The sequence below is a fragment of the Apis cerana genome, linkage group LG3, assembly GCF_029169275.1.
Source record: "Apis cerana isolate GH-2021 linkage group LG3, AcerK_1.0, whole genome shotgun sequence".
Classification (NCBI taxonomy): Eukaryota; Metazoa; Arthropoda; class Insecta; order Hymenoptera; family Apidae; genus Apis; species Apis cerana.
Window position 1 is genome coordinate 9666917 of NC_083854.1, and position 10735 is coordinate 9677651.

Below are 10735 nucleotides of genomic sequence, written 5' to 3' on the forward strand. Positions count from 1 at the left end.
AAAAAATACAACCGCGTCGCTACCTTAGCGACACTTGGCACGCACCAAAGAAAAATTGCCAAGCGATCCAGCTCTCTCCTCGATCCTTTAAGATCTTCTTCTTCTTCTTCTACGTGGAATTCCAAACTGCGATTCTCACATCACATCGCCGTGCACACCAGTTCGACTCTGACATCGTTTTGGCAACCGGCGTCGTCCATTGGGAGAATATCTTTCGGCCGTAATCAACCAAGAATGATGGTTTCTTTGAGACGAGGATCTGAGAACCTGTTCACAAATCAATAATGCGTTCTTATTAAGATTGGAGGTAATCTAGCGTAAATCACTCGTCGCTCGAGTTATTCCAATTATGCGTTAAATTTTCTACGTTTATAAATAATTGAAGAAAATAGGCGTACGTAAGCAGAGAACTGTCACATTTCAAATTTATTGAGAAGCGTTTAAATTTCAATTCAAATCGTTATAAATCATCGAAAAGTTTCCTCTTTCTTTAAAATCGAGTAATTGCTTCGTGTTAGAAATTCACGAACGACTTGTCAATGACTTTTTATACTCGTCTTTCGAGAACAAGAGATTACGGGTGGCCGATCAGAATCGGATTCAATTTCGAAAAATTTCTTCGAATTTCGTGATCCCTCGTAAATGCACCGAGGGATTTGCCCTTATCGCGGAAACGGTGGGCCACGAATCGGCGGAACGCACGGCAATCTCGATCGGATTAGACGCACCGTTGGCGAGCGCGATGTGTCTCGCATATTTCCGTTACGCTCGGCCGATCCTGTGCCTCCGTGGCGCCAGCCGCCCTTCCCTCTCTTCTTCGCGGCCATTTCCAACCCGCCGTCTCTGCCCGCTATATCCCCCTTTCTCCTCCTCCTCCCGGTGGCGGGATCTCGTTCGATCCACCAACTCCGATAACGAACTACCAGGGAATCGGCCAAGGAATTCAAACGGGCCGCCTGATTTTTCCCGAACCCGACAACGGACGGGATGGCGCCATCTCGAGCCGCGGCGCGAATAAAGAAGGTCGCGATGATCGTGGTTTCGAGTAGGGAATGGAAATGGGATCGTTGAACGGCTATTTTCGTGATCCTTTTTTTTCTCTCTCCTCTTTGTTATCTTCTCGAAATTACGGTATCGGGAATTATTTAATCGAGAGGCGAGCGTATCGATTGTGGGGATTATTATATAAGTTATATAAGTTTGGCGGCGCTGTATTTGAAAATGCGGGGAAAGTTTGGATGGGGCAATTTGTCTGGCAGGGTTTATCCTCGATGAAGTTTCGAAGTTGGGAAAATGTGGCTTTTAGTACGGTTGTTTGATATACGCCGGGGAGACGTTGCCGCGGCGACGGCGGATTCTTCATGGGTGAACGATAGACTCCTTTTTTACTAGCTCCTGGGTTATTGGATATTTTTTTCCCTTCCTTTTTCTTTATTACATTATCGTCTAATATCGATTTTCCGGGTTGCGGTGACGGGTTGTCGTGCAACGCCTCTCCTTATTCCGATAACGTGACACTCCGAATCTTTGTAAAAAGAATGTTTACTCGACTTCGTCGTTTAATCGAGGATACGACGCAAAGATTAAAAAATATCCACAAAGATCAAAAATTCCAAAGTTTCGAATAATTCGAGACGAATCCAGTAGAGAAGACGAAAAAAATATGTGGGAGGGGAGTCAAAATGTTGGAAATAATGCGAGTTTCGTCCGAGGAGGACAAAGGAGGAGAGGGGAGGGGCCGATCTGATTCTCCGGTTTCCATCGGAATCGTCTTCGAAGTCGGCCGAAGGCTTACATCGTATCGAAACATTCCATACCGCTAGGGGACGGCAAAAAACCGAAGACACTCAACTGGTCCCGGGCACCATGCGTCTACGTGAGGCAATTTGATCCTACGTTTTTGTGGAAGCACGAGCGTTCCAGATAATGAGCGACGCTTCGCTTTTTCTCCTCCCCTTCGGTCACCTCGCTTTTTCCCCCCCTTTTTCCCTCCCTACCCCTCTCTTTCTGTTTAAGAAACACCGTTATGATTCCGCACGGAGGGAGCCAGAATACAGCGAACATCGAATACCGGTATTCACGAAATGGCCGATTTCGTCCCGCACAAACTGGCCAAGGTGTCGTCGCGAAATGAGTGGACGATAATAACGACGGTCTCGGGTGAGAGATGGAACGATAACGTTGTTGAGGTGATTTATTTCCATGGAGAATCAATGATAATTGGTAACGGCAGTAAACTTTTTCTTTTCTTCTCTTCTCTTCGGTATTTCTCTTTTCGATGGCCGAAAATCGTCAAACTCCTTTCGCATCTTCTCGACTCTTCCCAATATCTCGTAGATGAACATAGCTTGCCACGAGACAGAAAGAAATTTCGATCACGTTCGCCGAAATGAAATTAACCGACCCACGATCGAATCCATCTCTCGATTACGATAGATTCTTTTACGTTGGACGACAGAAGAAGAAGAAGAAGAAAAAATGGAGTTTGATCAAAGCGTTGCGCTCCGTAAATCGATCGATCTCTCGACGTCCTAGCGAAGGCCGAATACGAAACGCGGATCGTCCGATCGTCACGCTCGAGGGGACTCTCTTTCCCCAATTCCGTTTTTGCCGCTTCTGGTGCCGTTCGTTTGCGGACAAGCAGCTGCTGGATAAATGACACGGGAACGTTACGCGCGTCACGGAATAAATAACAAATGAAAAATTCGGAAGGGTAAATAGTTTCGCGATTAACGATGCTCCGTCATAATTTCTTCCACGAGTCGACAACAATTCTCGTTCGACGGATCTTCGAATCAGCGATCTCGAAACCGTTTCCACGCAAAACGCGACAAAAATTCGAACGAGATTAAATTCCTTTCGCTTGAAATATCGAAACACCGTTCCATCCTGTTCCACGAAATTCTTTTCGATAAACTTTTCCCTCGAACGGCCTAATTAATTCGGCCCGTTCCTCGAACGAATCTAATCCGACTTCCTTCCGCCGCGACTTCGTCGAAGCGCTTCGTTCCTCCAAACCGCTCCCTTTCTCTCCCTCCCTCTTATCTCTCCGCTTCCACCATCTTCTAACCCGAACCATAATTCCCCGTACAACACCGTTTCGGAGACGATCCCGACACGGGATCTTACACCGCAAGAATACTTGACCGCAGAACATTAATAACGATTACACCCTGCCCCCCCCCCCCCCTCTCTCTACGCAATAAAGAATCGAGAAACACGCGCTCGTCCGCGACGAAATTAGTCACGTCGGGGGAAAACACGGGCGCACGTTCCGAAAGGGGCACCGCATCTTCCCGCATCTTCTTCTTCGTGGAACGTACCTCGAGCAAAAAGGCCCGATCGTACCGGTTGAATCACCCACGTAAATCCGATATATATATATATATATATATATATATTCGGTTGATTCATTGAAACGATTCAGTGATCGTGGGGGGGAGGAGGATCGTGGAAGGATAGGAAAAATCACGGGAGAACGAGCGGAGGAGGGGAATTTGAATAGGGGAAACCAGTTTTACGGTTTATTGGATCGTGACTACGCGGCCGTTTCGATATTTCAATGAAACGTTTTTCTCGTTCGACTCGAGTTTCGCGAAAAATATAAAATAGGGAGGTAGATCGAGCGTGGAAGTAAGATGGCAAAAGTAACGACGAAAGCGAGTTTATCGAGTGTCTTCTCTTTTTTTCGACGATCCATCGCTCGAGAACGACACCGTGACCCCAATGCCGTGGGATCCTTGGCTCTCTTCCGATTGCTCGGTAAATTAATCGATGACTGTCGTAAGATTTTGCTGCTTGCAATTGCGAAAGTTTAATAATAAAGTAGACTGCTATCGATATTCTTCTCGTGCTTCATATATGGGAATGTATTCGTGTAACTGGATTCATTTACCGGAGCGACAACAATACATAAGAAGACGGAACGTTTTCCATCGATCTTTTTCTTCGTACCATGGTTTACTATTATTATTAGATCGTTTTTGAAACTATAATCTTCTTTCTTTCGATCGAGATTACAACCGATATGCTTTATCTTTATAAAACTTTATTGTTTTAGCGGGAAGAAATTCTTCGAATGCTGCGATTACATCTTCTCGAGAGTCGAATATTTTATTTTGTTAAAAAAACAAATGGCGAAGCAATGACAATCGATTTGGTAAAATATCTGGTGAATCGACGATGATCGAGCAGAAGAATAGATCCATATTTAATCAATAATTATTTTTACAAACCACCATAACTTTTTTCGGCCGTGAACGATGGTTTCGACATTCGTTTATTCGATTTTCGATATCTCATCACAGGTTATAATTCTATTCAAAAATGAATCTCGTATCGTCTCGATCCTCTGTCGGTTGACTTTACCCAAATTGCGCTCAAATATCTGAAAATCTTCGAGATACTACTCTAACTCTGCTTCCACTTTGGCTTTCAATTTATCTCTGTTCAATGTGGATTTCGATCTATTTTAGTATCCATTTTCAAGATTCTCATTTCCACACCCGAATTTTTGAAATCACCAAACTCTCTTATATCGATAGAATATCTCCTTCGAAAGCTAACCTAATATAATATGCTACACTCTGGTTCAAACTCGTAATAATATCCTAATAATATCCTAAATTGGTTCGAAAAACAGTCGAAACAAGAACTTGTTATTATTAAGAGGATAAAAGAGAAGAACGTAAAAATATGCAAAATATAGGTTAACGAGTTGATCGTCGTCTCATTTACTCGAAAATAGGCAACACCTCCTCGGCGACTATTACTTGGACCCTGCACGGAACACAACGACACACGCCGAGGTTTCTTTTCGTGGTTTCCGATAACGTAACGACATCGCGGATGCGCGACGCGTTGGAGGGCGGCACCGGCGATGGGTCGCCATTAAGCAGGCAAGGACCCCGGCGGCGGTTGCCCGAGCAGGAAGAAAAAGGAAAGGACGTAAGGACAGGTCTGGCGCGATTATAATAAAATCGCAGTTTGTTCCTGGTCTCTCGTGTGTTCCCACAGGGCCCACTACTGGCACGGTCCACCTACCGTATCCGCCACGGTAATTCTTTCTACGCTTTGCATACGCGCCGTTTCGGTCAACGGACTCGACCGTGCAAGTGAATCGAAGGTGGTCGCTATCCAAATGCCCGGATACGGTTTCGAGGCCCTAGGCCGTTCTTCTCCCCCTTCCTTTCTCTTCCCCTGGATCGGACTATGCGTTCAGACGGCTTTGGTGACGGCACGGTGAGAGGAGGGGTTTCGTTGCCCTGGAACTTTTACGAATAGCGAGTCTATCCATCAGGGGATGACGTCTCGAGTTTTATTTCGATCGTGCTCGGACCCATGTGTTGACAATCTCGGGGATTATCGGTGGCACCGTTTATTACGATGCGTGCAGAGTTTAGAGATCGTACATCGAGGTATAAATAGTCGGCTAATGCTAATTTCGTTGATTCTTGAACTTGTTTTTGACGCACTCCTCGCGAAGATAGAACTTGTTCCCTTGAATGATCATCATGCGTATGCGCGGGATCATAACGACAGATTCTAATTAAGGAAAAACCAGTCCGCTAATCCAGGAAACCTATTACACTCGGCCTTGCAAGTGTGCATACTTCGATCTTGGTGGAGGATGGAGCTGGGACGGAGGCATGACTTGCGAGAATCAAGTTTCAGATTTAACTGCCATTTAAACCTTTCCTTGGACGATTAAAGAACAATTTCCTCGGAAATAATCGGAGGTTTTATATATATTTTAAGCAGAATAAACACAATCTTTCCGAGAAAATTAGCATAAATTTATTTTTATTTCCACGTTTTCGAAGTTAATTTAGGGATAAAAATTACGTATCGCATCATCGGGTTGTAATTTGTTTCATATAATAATATAATTTAGGTTAAAATTATCGATCTTCTTCAAATAAATTATCCCGAAATAATGGAATAATAATGTTTCGAAAGGTATTCCACGATATTCCTTTTTATCTTGTTCCTTCTAAATGTTCCATTAACGATAAATTCTAGTTTATATTTTTCCACGAATTTATTACCCGACCGGATACTGGAATTAAAATTATCGTTTATTAAGTTCGTTACTTTAATCCGCGAAATATATTTTTCACAGTCTATCCATATAAAATTACACTGCCTCAAAAGGTTCGATCCATCGTTCGAAAGATAATCGCAGGGCACAAAAACAGTTTCTTATCGAAGTAAGTCTAATGGAAGAACTTTTAGAGCAAAGACTCCGATAACGAGTAGAGCATAGAAAAATGAAGAATCCTTTTAACGCCGACTCGAATCCCTGCTCGATTGAACAATCCAATTCCAAAACCAATTGATTACATCGCGCCGATCGAAACGACCTGTTGAAAATTCTCCAAACTTTCGATTTATCTCTCGAGACTTTGAGGAAAATCGTTTCGTTCCTAGTCGATCCGACTTTTCTCTACGTCATCCTCCAAAGAGAAACGAATCAACGAGCCAACTAACGAGCGTCGATCCTTCTCAATTCTTGAAAAAATCGACGTTCTGCTCCAGGAACGGCAAGAGAGAGAGAGATCGTTTGTTCAGAATCGAATTTTATCGTCCGGCGGTTATAATGAATTCCAACGAGATTTATCGCCGCGTGAATGGCGACCGTTAAACGCGGGCGCAAAAACGCGCGAATGTTAATGTTTCCACACAGTCGGGAGACGCGACGTATTTCGCGAAATTTTTTCAACGGGCGAACCGGTGGCCACCTCGATCATCTTTACGAGTCGTTGGACAACATTATGAGCGGGATATATTTCGCGTATGGAAGCCATTTCCGGTGTATCGATGCGAAACACCGATTACGCGTGTCACGTGCTTCCTCCCTCTCCGGTTGCAGATGGCGTTCGCGAGTTGTTGGAACAAGAGAATATCCGATTTGTAATAATTATCCTCGTTGGAGACTTGAAATTACATTTTTATCAGCACGAAGAAGAAGAAGAGGAAAGTAATATCACGAAGAGCTTAACTAACAAATTGAATTTTTGTTAGAACTTGGATCATTCAGCAGGCAGTGAGAACAATAAATAAAAATGTACGGGTTTAGCTGAACGAATCGAAGAAAAACGAATAGCAACTATGGAGCAGTGGTTACGACAAATAAAAGTGAACTTTAAATTCTATAACATTCGGATTATTTATTAGATGATAATTTTATCGATCGATAGATAACGGTCTTTCTCGAGAGACGAGAGAGAAAGGAAAAAAAGATAAAAGGCGCGCGTACACGTGAAGCGTCGATTAATATGGGAAACGCGTGAGCGTGGTTTCGCCCATTTTTTAACCGTTCCCCGGCTCGGCTCATCCGTTAAGGATAATAATTTCAAAACGGACATAATGACATTCCGGTCGTGCCGTCTTTTACCGACAATAGATCCTCCTGGGAACATTAACGGCCCTAGAGCACGTCGAGCACGTACGGATCCACGTTGCCTTCTTGCGCCCGTTCCCTTTCCAACGATTAATCGGCCTGGTGATCGATACCGTGAAAAACCGAGGAAACAGGTGTAAACTGGAAGAGGACGCGCGCGAGTAGAAGAGCACGCGTCGTCTTCTCCGCTTTTTTCCACTTGATTCGCGTCCTTAGTTTCTAAGGAAGAGGAGGAGGGGAGGAGAGTGGATATTACGCGCTTGGTTAAGAAAGGAATCGAATAATTGAATGACCTCGGGGTTAGGGTTGATATGTTGAGTACGAGAGTGTAATGTCTACGCGTTTCTTTCGTTCATTTTTCCCCCCCGTAATTTCCTTGCTCGATCTCCAACGAGCAGTCAATTCTTTTTTTTATCAAAAGATATCTACGAATCCAATGGTGTCAATTATCGAGGTAAGATAAAGGGATAAATCAATCGGCTAGGTTCGATTTAGAATCGGATTAACGGTTACGGAAACTCGGGTTGGAGCACTTTCACATATTCGATGCGAGAAAAATACGAATGTTCCCGGGGAAATTAACCTTTCTCGCGAGGCTCGGCGAGGAAAATCGCGGAAGGCAAAAGGCGTAGCTTGCATACGGATCGGGAATAAATTAACGGGAATCGGACGGAATAAATATGAATCGGTGTGGTATACGGCGTCAGAGTAATTTCCAGACGTGCGAGGATCGTATAATATGAAACGGTACGAACGGTGAAACGTTATTTCGATCTAACACAAGATATTTTCTTTGGGATAAAGTAATTAAAGGATTTACGATGGTTGACCAATAAATTTCGAATTACGACAAATTGGTATAGTAATACTCGCGGTGTATTATGTGTCAAAAGTCAGGCTCGTTAACAAGCTTCCAACGACACTGTCCCCGCACCGTGCGACGTTCCATAGGAACGATGGACTCGCTTCGAGATGGAATTTCCGTCTACCCGATCCCTGCCCCTCGCTACGGATCTAAATCCGATCTACCCGGAAATCCACAGATTTCGAATTTACACGCGTGTCTTTCACGCACGACCAAGCCTATTTCGAACAATATTTTTTATCCTTTACGAGATGAATTTTTCCACGAAACATGATCTTGCGTTTTTATCCAATTATAGATGGATGTACTCTGGAAATTTCTCGATATTCTCTGGAAGTTTCATCTTTTCATCGAGGATTAAAAACAGTGAAACGAGTATTTCTTTTTTCTTTAAGAATCATTATTTTATCGTTGCAAGAAGGATCGATGTCCAGAATTGTTTCTTTCAGATAGGATAACAAATACATCCTGGGATATATTTTTTTATTAAGAAGTACATCTTTGCCGCGAATATTTCGAATATTCCTCGTATTCTTAGAAATAGAAGCGTGGAATTAATTGATTTTGTTTCGACATTAGATCGGAAATTTTTAGGTGCGAAGGGAAGATAATCGTGGGAAGAAAATAGGGCGAACTTGTCAGAGTGGAGGAGTAATAGACCGAATTCGCGCGTATGTCGCGACGACACTTCCGCTCGGCTAATTATTAGCGTTTTCTAATCGCGTGAACGTGACATTGGCAGAGAGCGAGGGGTCAGTTAACGAGTGCGCGCCATTCGCCAAGTGTTAACACGTAGCCCACGGTGCTAACAATGGGCTAACTGTAATCACCAGGAAGGTTTCCACGGTTCTTCGTGATTTTCTGCCACGTACGTACATACTTACGAGCACGCTTCACGACCACGTCGCGCGTTTATTCTCCTTCCACTCCCAGCGCCAATCATCTGGCTGCTGGGAAATTTGTTTTCCTTTCTCTTCTTACAATTCTCCTCTTTTTTCCCCCCCGTATTAATCACCGTTATTGTTATTTGTTTCTTTTTTTTTTTTGTGTGTTTGTGAATTGGAAAGGTGGATCGAATCGATCCTCGAATCTACAACGTTTATTCTAATCAGCTATCATCCATTTTCCAGTCTCTACGTTATTATAAAATTTACAACATCGTTATTTTCAAATTTTTACACTATCGAAGAGATATGAAAAATAGCTAATTGTACGACTCATACCATCTCCACATCTTGTAAAAAATCATCCATCAGAATTTAAACAACATCCAAGACATTTCTTCTCTAAAAAAGCTATCAAATCATCGTGAGAAATATCTACTTAGAAATATCACAGATAAGAATTTAGAATATCTACCAAAAATCTCCTCCAAAGGATCGTCATCTTCGAATCTCCACGTTATCGTGAGAAACCTTGACTACGAGAAAAAGACACCTAATTGTATCGTTCAATTAACGCCATTATTTATTTATTTACAGGTGAAAGAGCACGATCGATCATGAATTTACAATCCACCGTATCTCCTCTCGAAGAAAGAATCATCAACGAATTCGAATCTCGCCGGATCCAATAACGTCATCATTATCTTCCGCGACGGATCGGGGGAAGGGGTTCGCCGCGCGAAAGACAAATCGAAGGGGGCAGACGCGCGGCTGTCCGGCAATAAATCGAAGGGAACAAGTGGAATAATCGAACGGGGGGCGATCCGACGCGCTCCCCCCCGATCCTTAATAATAGAAGCACGAAATCGGAAGGAACTGTTAACGAGAGGAGGCACGATCGAACCTGCGCTCCGCGGCACGATCCAAAGAAACAAGTGGTTTGTCGTTATTTGCACACAATGAGCACCGACCGAGAGGCGACCGTTCCGTTCCTCGGCCGTGAGCGAAAGACGAATGGGGCGGAGGAGAGGAAACAGAGGGAGGGGAGGAGAATCCGCCGCAGCTGCCGCGATTTTCGACTTATTGCCCTGCAGTTTTTGATGAAACGGGGCATCGGCCCTCCTCCGCGGATTGAGACGCCCGTTCCGAGACGTGGATGGATCGTGATGGAACGATACAGTTCGTTCGTCTCTTCTTCCCCTTTTCACGAGGGGGAAAAGTTCGCGAGGAGGGAGGATGAAGAGATTCGAAATTGGGTGGTTGGATATATATATATATATTATATATATGGGAGAGAGATACGAGAAATGGTATCTTGTTACGAAGAATGACTGTGCAACTCGGCAACGAACGGGAGAATTTTAAAGATCGAAATTAAAGTTTTCCCATTCTTAAGAGATTCGAAATCGTATCGCGTTTCGAGCGAGGCGTGACTTGTCAACAAAAATATATTTCCTGCAAATATAAAGAATGTGGTTGCCGAAATCCCTCGTTTAACAACTTCCAAGAGGACAACGTCGAGTATCCAACTTCAACAATCGGTCAAAAAGCAACACGAAGGAGAACCACCACCACCACCATCGC

General features: G+C 43.7%; 1 protein-coding gene across 1 annotated transcript in view; it reads right to left on the bottom strand.

Moving 5' to 3' along the window:
- The window catches only part of LOC107998154 (titin-like), a 100015-nt gene that overhangs the window by 75228 nt on the left and 14052 nt on the right, over positions 1-10735 (bottom strand). The window contains exon 4 of the mRNA XM_062072781.1: positions 46-267. The gene's annotated coding sequence lies outside the window, so the exon portion shown is untranslated. The remainder of the gene's footprint in view (positions 1-45; positions 268-10735) is intronic.